Source organism: Clarias gariepinus, chromosome 1 (assembly GCF_024256425.1).
Source record: "Clarias gariepinus isolate MV-2021 ecotype Netherlands chromosome 1, CGAR_prim_01v2, whole genome shotgun sequence".
Taxonomy (NCBI): Eukaryota; Metazoa; Chordata; class Actinopteri; order Siluriformes; family Clariidae; genus Clarias; species Clarias gariepinus.
The window spans coordinates 3642587-3651331 of record NC_071100.1 but is presented as its reverse complement, the minus strand read 5'-3'; the positions used below and the strand labels follow the sequence as shown (position 1 = coordinate 3651331).

General features: G+C 35.3%; 1 long non-coding RNA gene across 1 annotated transcript; it reads right to left on the bottom strand.

Annotated features, from left to right (window-relative positions):
• Positions 1 to 7028: 7028 nt before the first annotated feature.
• LOC128519382 (uncharacterized) lies at positions 7029 to 7911 on the bottom strand. Its single transcript, XR_008357847.1, has 2 exons — positions 7804 to 7911; positions 7029 to 7588 (listed from the first exon to the last, which is right to left on the bottom strand). It is a non-coding gene; the product is annotated as an uncharacterized LOC128519382 (long non-coding RNA).
• Positions 7912 to 8745: the final 834 nt, after the last annotated feature.

Below are 8745 nucleotides of genomic sequence, written 5' to 3'. Positions count from 1 at the left end.
TACAAACCTAAATAATTCTTTTGATTGTGTAAAGCTGCTTTGCGGCAATGAAAGTTGCTAAAAGCGCTATACAAATAAAATTAAATTGAAGTTTTTATTTTAGTTTTTAGATCAAATTCTATTATTATTTATCATCCTATCTGTTTCACTGGCCTCTAATGTAACAGCTCTTCACCTGAGGTACTGGATGAACTTAAATGACTCCAAATACTTCCTTTTATTCCACTAATTCTCAATATGTTAAAAATATCTGAACTCCGGGATGTCACAGTGTGACAACTCTTTTGGCCAAATTCTCTGCATATACGAAATACACAAACTGGCCTGTTCAGTGTTTGGTCTAAAAGGTATTTGTTTGCATCAGGGTAATAGTAAGGTTGAGGGGATCTTCCTGAAGATTTTCAAAAAAGGTTTGTATCGAAGAAATACAATAGTGATGGTAATTTCCACGAGTACTTTACCCAACAAACATGAAAAATCTGAATCAGAACTATTGATATGTACTGTACAATAATGAGTCAAAAAGAATATTGGTTAAATGGTGTTTAGATCAAGTTCACTAGCTGACAATTTGATTTGTACAAAGTATAAACTGTTATATAGCGTATCTCTGTATCTGTTTATTGTTATTTAAGTTCTGGGTTATTTTGGGTTCTTTAAACACATTGTTGTGTCGCTCATGTTGGCTCATATGAGATGTAGTGGGCCATTTACAAATGAACACCTGGTTGGGTTATTTTGACCCAACAACTGGTTTATCCGTTATTCATTCATTTCTCCAAATGGCACCCTGCAAAATGTTCAAAATATTACTGTTATTGTGTCACAAGTGTAGTTTTAAGAGTTGTTTAGGCCGGAATGCCTGTGTGTACAGATCAAAACCTCCATCAGTTATTAAAGATAGCGTCTATTTAGAAAAAAAAATGCCCCAACACTCTAAAAAACGCTGGGTTGTTTTTTCTACCCAAGCGCTGGGTTGCCGCTGTTGGGTAATTTTTCTGGGTTATTTAGAGAGAGTTGGGTAGTTTTTGTGTAACCCAGCTGCTGGGTTGAAGTTTGATTGGCTCCTCCCCCAAAGGTCACCGGTGGATTCAGCGGCTGTCAGTCAGAGCTTCGTGTCTCTCTTGAGCTCCCACACCGCTGATGACGGTTCATTTAAGGGAAAATGACGTTAAATACAAGGTCTGTATACACATGTTCACTCACCTAAGTCACATATGACTAAAATATTATTACTATATGTAAGATGTATTACTGTTACCGTGTTAAGGTTACACACAAACTTTCAGGCTGGTCTGAGGTAAGATAATTTAGCTGACAATAGCTGCTATAGTTAGCCACAGAGCCCCACCTGTGTGTGAAAGAAACGGATAAGATCTCTGAGCTTTTTATCTTTCTCTGTAGAATGTTTGCAGGGTGACGAAACTGTAACTGTAGTGTTAGCATGACGCTAGCATTTAGTTAACATTAGAACTTTATTAATCTCACTGTTTGAGACAATAAAATGCTAAGGTGTTACAAAACACTGACCCTCTCACAAATATACACACCTGCTAACACTCCCGTTTTTCACTAGCTAGTAATTTACTCCGCGGTCAAAAGTTGCCCGCGTTTCTCCCGAGTTATAACAATATTTTACACCTTTACACCTTTGGCAAGTAGTATGCAAATATGACTGCTGCATGTAAGCTAACCAGGTAGCCCTCTTTAACCAAAGTTGCTTGTGACTCACTAAATTAACTATCAGTCAGCTGTACAGACTATTTGGTAGTAGCTGTCTCCATGTTTTTGTTTCAGGTTACCTATGCCCTAGCTTTGTCATTTTTTAATTTAGTATAAATCCTATTACACATTAAATTGATAGTCTTATTCAGTTTAATCTTTGTTATTCAACAAATTTTTAACTTTCTTTCATTTCTTTCTAAGGTTGGCACCAACATGGTGGAATGCCACCAGCAGGCTGAAGGGTCAAGGCCGTACCCCTACTGTACATCCTGACGTTGGGAGATAATGACCAGCGCTGCTCTCAGGCATTCGTCATTCTGGTGGGACAGGCTCTGGAGCAATGCACACTACTTGGGGTGGTTGATGTGTGCTTCAAGGCATTTTATATTTTTATATACTCCAAAGTAGTGTGCTCCTGTATAGGACTTTTTGTAATGTTGCTATGAAATAGCAAGGCCTATTTGAAAAGTCATAGACAGTGTTTGTATGTTAAAACGGAACCAGGGCTGGATAGTTTTGTTCTGCAGAAAAGATATCTAATGTCACAAAGAGATCCTGCTCTGTAGAAGGTGCCTCAGCCTATTTGTGTTATTACTCCATTCTGCCCTTGTGAGTAATAGTATAGTAATGATGTCGCTGTTGATTATCTGCTCTTGTGCTTTTGAAAAATAATTTTTTTTTTCTAAGAACATTTAATAGGATGTTGTTTATTGCATATATGTATGGTTTGCAAAACTTGGAAGTTTTTTTTTTTTGTTGTAATAAACCAGTATATCAAAGTAATTTGACTGTTTAATAGACATGGGTACTTTTTTTTTTTTTTTTACAGATTCACTGTAAAACATGAAAATAATAATAACCTATTTGTGAGGTAGAATTAACTCAACTTTACAGTTAAAATGAACCAACATCTGGGTAGAACATTTAACCAATTTATGTGGTAGAATTAACCCAGCATTATAGTTAAATATGACCCAGCATTTGGGTTGAATATTTAACCCATTTTGCTGGGTTAAAAAAATAACCCATTTTGCTGGGTTAAATTAACCCAGCATGTAGTTAGTCCAATAGTTACCCAGCAGCATTTTTTAGGGTGAACGATTTCGGAGCTTAGGCTACTGTTTACTTACACGCACACACACACACACATATATATATATATATATATATATATATATATATATATATATATATAGGCTGTTAAAGGCGTGTATGGCTTTTTCAAAATGCCTAATAGGCAAGACAGGCTTTGCTAATTGCCTTAATTAAAAGAAGCTGGTCTGACCCACAGCACTAATCTGTTCATTTAATTTAAGACCATGGTTAACTATAACACCTAAATTTAACACTGATGATCTACTGTACTGCTCCAAGGCTCCCAAATCCAGAGGTGAAACTCCACCCCTAACAACAGAACCACACACCAGAACTTTAGTGTTTTTAATAATTCAGGGCTAACCATGCCTTTATTTCTCCTAGACATGTTAACAGAGCCCAGATAGAGGAACCTCCTTTCTGCTCTAACTGGAAGTAGATCTGATTATCATCAGCAATAAAACGAGATTCCATGTTTTCGCAGGATATAGCCAAACAGCAACAAATACAACGGGCCCATGGATAGAACTATGTCAGACTCCATACACTTTCTAACTTGTTTTTGTGATGAGTCCAGATTCAGACACAACCAACACAGAGATGCTTATATGACTGTGACCTAAAATGTAAAGAAACGATAGAATAAATTGGTAGAAAGATTTCAGAAGTGCTATATCGAGTGATACAAGACATTCGGGCAAAACAGGAAGTGATATTTTGTCCCAACACACACACACGCGCACACACATACACACACACCACAATCATTAGTAAGTTTGGCTTTCGCTGCCCAAACATAACTTTTTTTTTTTTTCAATTTTTAATAACAAAAATTTAAATCATAATAAATTTTAAATGTTGTCTTCTTATCCATGTTGATGTCCTTATTTTTGTCTGCACTTCACTTGATGTAGCTACCCACTAGATGAGCTTAACCAATTCCTAGAACAGTTTGAGCCACTGGGAGATCTTCTGTTCCATTAAGTTTTCCTCATTGACTCACTCATCATCGATGCTACTTTATCATGTACAGTATATAGGTTCACAAGGGGGACTGGAGCCTATCGTAGGAGACTTAGGGCACGAGGCGGGTTACGCCCTGGACTGGCTGCCAGTCTATCACAGGTTAAACACATATGCACATACTGACTTGCTCATTCACACAATACGTACAATTACAATAACTAGTTTAACTTTTTACTACAAGCCAGTCATCATACCAGTGTCTACTTAGTACATACTAGTAAACTCATTATCATAAACACTGATAATAATATCTAGAACGCGATGTTTTAAAAGGTTAACTGATGCTCTATAATAACAGTTAATAGTGTGTTGTTCGCCAATCAATTAGCTGTTCTCATGCTACAGCTGCTATACATACCTTCTCAATGGCATACAAAGCCATTCGACTTTCAACTATGATCAGCTTTGGCCATTTTAATTAGCTCAGCATGAAAATCTGGAGTATTTCAGTCTCTGCCAGTGCAACTGCATCAAATTCTCAATTATAGGTGGCAAGGCATTGTCAAAAGCTCTCTGGAATAAAGTTGTGGACAAGCAAAAGTCAGGAGATTGATGGAGATAGAGTGAATACAGCTGGATAAAGTAAAAACTGTGTCTATTTTTATTTCCAGCTGCAAAGCAAACAAAATGTATATACATTTATTTAAATGCAAAAATTCAAAAAATAAATAAAAAAAACTGGACGGGTCGTCGATAAAGTGTACATTATAAATTTGGTTTCAGTCAATCAAATTAACCCGAATCTTTGAAAACTCGATACCCCTCTGACCCAGAGCTAAACACTACATATTAATGGTGAAGAATGTGTTGGGCATTGTGTCCACATTAAAATGTCTACATATATTGGTGGAGAATGCAACAGTGATTGATTGTCAGTATTATGTAAACACTACACCCCCGCATCCCCATAAACCTCGTTTGTGGAAGAAAGCATGAAGTGCTCAGACCGCCTGGTTCTGTTAAACTATAGACCAATATCAAAAAGTACCCTTTATCTCCACAATTTTGGAGAAAGCTGTGCACAGTCAAGTGCATTCTTATCTGGATGCCAATGATATTTTAAATAAATACTCTTATGGGAAGCACTTTGCACAAAATACATTGACATTATACAGTGTATGATTGCTAGCATACCTAACGGCTCTCTCTCTCTCCCACTCTCAGTAAAAAAAATTACTTTAAGTATAAAAGTTGTGACTTCTGTGGACGTTTAAAATAGAAATAAAGGTTTAAAAATAAATATTTTATCACACACATTCACATCATTTATTAGTAGAATTTTAGAACATCAGCTGGTGTTTGGCTCTTAATGTTCATTCAAAGTTTTTGTTTTCATTTTCAAGCTATATTCTAAATAACTGAAATTGTCAGTATGCTGTCACTGATAATCATATCTGTCTTACTGCATTGAATTGTGACTGCTGCTCACCTGAGGAAGTATTTATAGGATGAACTTTACTGCCTTTGGAAAAAGAGATCCCTTGTTGCATCAAGATGTCCTCTGTTGTGTGAAAAACATCCAAACAGGCCGTGCTATGATTTTACCTTCAACGCCAGTGTGAGGCTCTTCTCTTCAACATTTGGTCTGTCACATCATATTAACGTTGACTTTGTATTCAGTGACATGGTCATACTGGAACAGATTTGTACCTCTTACAGTAGTTACAGTGAAGGTAAATTGAGCAATACTATTTACTTTTTGTAAATTCTACTAAAGTTGAAACTGTTCTAGTGGCTCAGAGTAGATTAAAAAAAACTTTTTATATTGATTTCTAATTTAATAATCATTGGTCTATAACTTTTAATGCCTGTCACATATTTTTCCATATAAACAAGGTCTCTTTATTTTGTCTTTCTGCATTATTAGCAATTCTTGCTAATATAAGTGAAATTCAGGTTAAAAACTTGTCAAAGTCTATATTGTGAAAAATTACTTACAACCTGTCAAGCAAAGACAAAGTTTTTTTTTTTTTTTTTGTTATTTGATGTATTACTATTACATTATGGCCCTAAAACTTCAAAATGTTCCAATATACCAGAAACTAGTCTATTTAATATCTAATAAAAATGAGCTTCCATTCTCTAATTAGTAATAGAGAAATAAAACTGTGTCTGTTGCTATTATGTCATACAAGACCACGTTCAGCCACAGACTGAGACTACCAAAGTCTAAAACTAAACGCCACAGGATATCATTTATACCAGTGGCAAGTAAACTCTATAACTCTTCATTCGGGAGCGGTCATGACAGAACAATAAGTAGAACTTAAATATATATCTGGTGTGCAATATCATTAGTACTCTATATGTTAGTTGGTTATTTATTTTTAATGAAAAAATGCTGCAGCATGACTCCTCACGAAATAAAAAAAAAAAATGTTGTCACATTACTCCGATCTTAGTTTCGCTATATTGGTTGCCGGTGAAATATAGAGTTATATTTAAAATGCTTTTATTTGTTTTTAAGGCGATCAAGGGGGTAGTGCCTCAATATATGAGTGATTTGATTCACCCATATTGTCCTCAGAGAGCACTTTGTAGATCATCTGATCAACTTCTGCTCACGATTTCGAAAGGTTGATTAAGAAGGAGAGGTGTCCCGTCCCACGCTTTGGAACAAGCTGCCTTTCCATGTCCGATCAGCTCACATTATTGAAATTTTTAAATCGAACTTAAAAACGTATCTGTTTAACGAGTTATCGTGGTTTGTATAGGTAATTTGATGGTTCTGTAGTTTTAAAAGGATTTTTATTTTATTATATAAAGCACTTTGGTCAACCATCGGTTGTTTTAAATGTGCTATATAAATAAATCAACTTAACTACATTATATGCAATATTAAATATAATGTGCAATATAAATCCTAGGTGGAATAACATACATTTACATTACACAAAATAATTTGGCACCTTTCTGTACAGGCTGTAGTTTTTTTTTGTTTTTTCTATTTATTTTTATTCGGTTTAAATCTGGAGAAACAATTTCCTTCGGGATTAGTAAAGACTTCTTACAGTATCTTATTAGAAAACAGTCATGAAGCAGAGCTACTGTTACCACTCTGAAATTATTCCACATTCCACAGGCATGTCGCAAAGTGTATTATTATTGTTATTATTTTTATTATTATTATTATTATTATTATTCATAGTAGTATTAGTAGAAGAATATATAAGCATTGAAGGTTTTTATTTATGCATTTATTAAGACAACCATTAAAATTGTTGATATAAAAGACATGATGATATTTCAATATATTTCAAAAATTGGTTTCTTTTTGAAATGTTAAAAATGTGGCCTTGAAGCCATAATGTGTGAATAATGTCCTTTAAAATATTTGAAATAAAATGACTTCCTCCCCACGGGCCATAAGTTAATTGAGCAAAATAATGCTATAATGTTTCGAGCAAGTGTACCTGATTAAATGTTTCATGCAAAAAGCTATAATCCTCCTGAAACCAGCATGCAATTCATAAACCAAGTGCATTTTGTAGTAATTATCTATTGATAGAGGGAGGATTTAAACACTTGGTCAAGCTTGCAGAAAGCGCTTTCAAGAGAACCATTCTCGATATATAGAAAGTGCAGTTTGTAGTAATTATGCATTTATGGAGGATTTATTTAACTATTCGCTTGAGTTTGGTTTGTGCCTCCATAAAGGCGCAGGTCAATCTTATCCATGTGATCCTTCACCCATTGATCTCCGGGGTCTGCACACACACGACGACCGCTCTTCATGATAAAACTGCAGATGAGAGAAGAATTAAAGTATTATCTGAACTGCAAATATACATTTTACTCTTCTTAAACGGTATTGGAATGTTTGATAAATGTAAATTATTATTAATGTCATTGAAATTTTGTATTACATTTATATTATAGTTTATATAGACATAAAATAATAATTGATGAGGGGACTCTTATAACCTGTTAAAATGACACAAGATGCTGAAAACTTACACGATTCCAGGGTTTGGACAGTCACGGTGAGTTTCTTTATACTTAGTAATAAGCTGTTCAGGCACCTTTCTCTTCTGGAACGTGAAACAGCATGGAGCTGGTCCTTTTGAATCTGTAGGGAAAAATATATTCAAACTTCACCACATCACGTTAAAGTTCTGACGTGGTGCTCTTAAATCTAAATTTGTTGGTCTTTCTGCTTAATCTTAAATAAATAAATAAAATTCATCATGTTTATCATTTTGGCCTAATAACACACACACACACACACACACACACACACCCCAGTTGTTTATGTTCAGTATCCTATCATTAATGATGCCCCCATTATAACTCAGGGTGGTGGTAGTGAGTACTGACATGAGTCTAGTTTAACTTTGTACAAGTCAGTTGTCTTACTGGTGTTTACTTACTGCTTAAGTCAGTGACTGTTAACTGATTTAAATAATAATAACAATATACAACAATAATAACAACAATAATAATTACAATAATAATAATAATAATAATAATAATAATAATAATAATAATAATATGTACAGATCAAAAGGTAAACATTATCTTACCCTGGGCCATAGTGAAGGACTGAACACATATGAGAACCAGGAGAACCAGCGGGAGAGAACAAGAGGACATGACTGAAGTTTCACACAGAGTTTATGGTGCGTGACGTAACTTCCTGTTTTTGTATCGTTGTCGCGTTTATATCATCGGAGATCCCCAGAGATAACCAGCCCCCGCCCCCGGTGTTGTGTCGAAGTTGGTTCCCCCATCGGGATGTGTTTCCTTAGCCCCGCCCCCGTAAAAACAGCGCATTTAGGAGAAGGCTCGCCCCCGAGCGGTTATGCGCGTGCCAGTGAAATCCCTACGGAGCGCGGTAAAGGACAAAAATGACATTGTTAGCGTTTTATAATCACTGAAATGGAAAAGACGCCGAATTTC